Source organism: Penaeus monodon, chromosome 30, assembly GCF_015228065.2.
Source record: "Penaeus monodon isolate SGIC_2016 chromosome 30, NSTDA_Pmon_1, whole genome shotgun sequence".
Classification (NCBI taxonomy): Eukaryota; Metazoa; Arthropoda; class Malacostraca; order Decapoda; family Penaeidae; genus Penaeus; species Penaeus monodon.
In genome coordinates this window covers 19,827,502-19,828,771 of record NC_051415.1, presented here as the reverse complement: position 1 = coordinate 19,828,771, position 1,270 = coordinate 19,827,502, and positions in this window count along the sequence as shown.

Sequence of the window (1,270 nt, the reverse complement as noted above, 5' to 3'; positions counted from 1 at the left end):
TTAATACTGCTTGAAGATAGTCATCATAAACCAAATATTTTAAAAGACGGTCTCTCTAAATCCGCGGCCTCTTCCTGATACCTTACGTCCCCAATATTAATTCTTCGGCCGGCCGCCTCCCACCCTGCAGCTGGCGAGGGCGGCCGCCGTGCCATTCCCGCGCGTGACCCATTTGCTCCGACCAGTTGTAATCGGTTTGTGCAAGGAGCCGCCTCGTGTCTTTGTTTCCTGACCTTGGCGGAGGGAGCGAGACTTTGAAACCCAAAATGCCCAATCATCACATATTCAGAATTGCCAGAAAGTACGGCTTGCATTTTTATTTACATTATGGATAAAGGAGCAGAAAGAATTTCAGCGTCTGCGTTTTACTTGCAGAAGTTCCTTGTCTTTGAAGAAAGAATCTGTTATCCTTTGATGGCGCAATAGAGTGACAGCAATTTCTTCCAAAGTCCAGAGTGCTCTACAAGATCACAGAGTATACGACTACGACTGATGTCGAAAAATGCATGCATAACGTTGCTTGTGACGGATAATAGGCTACTGGTTCGAAGACTTCAAAAAAAGGATAAGTATGTAAACGTAAATGTAATGAAAAAAGTAATAATGATGCTTAGGTTTAGAATGCTGATGTTTAAGGGCCTACTAAAGCAAGAAGAATCTTCCTCAAAGACAAGACCCTCAATTATTCACCATTTACAAGTGCCTGCAGTATTCACATCTTTGGAATACATCGGCCTCGTGTTTTGACATTGTTTTCTTCTCACCATTTCTGTTGTATAGTGTACCCATTTCCGAGTTTTCTTGCCCCTTCCTGTTCCCTAATCCCATCTCCTTCCCTCTCCTCTTCCCCTCCGTATCTCTTATCCCCCTCTCTGGCATCCCCTCTATACTTAGCCCCGTCATCGCCGTGACCTACGCTAAACTTAGCGTCGAGAAGGTCAGAATTCATAACTTGAACCCGCATGACTGGGTACCATGTGTCGGATCCTGCACTCCCTTTTGTTATGCTAAGGGAGAGCAATCCATTCTTGAGTACGCTGGCGCTGTGTTTTGGTTCTCTATTACGCGTTTCTAAGTGGACGCACTAGAAAACGCAAACATACTCCGCTTATATTTACACACAAACTCGAGCACATACGAACACGCATATGCGAATGAAAAAGAATAACCTGTTTTTAAGTCTATACAAAAAAATCACTATGGCATCCAAAAACAGAACAAAAGAGAACAAGCGGACTTTTATATACAAGCTACTAATCTGATTCAAACC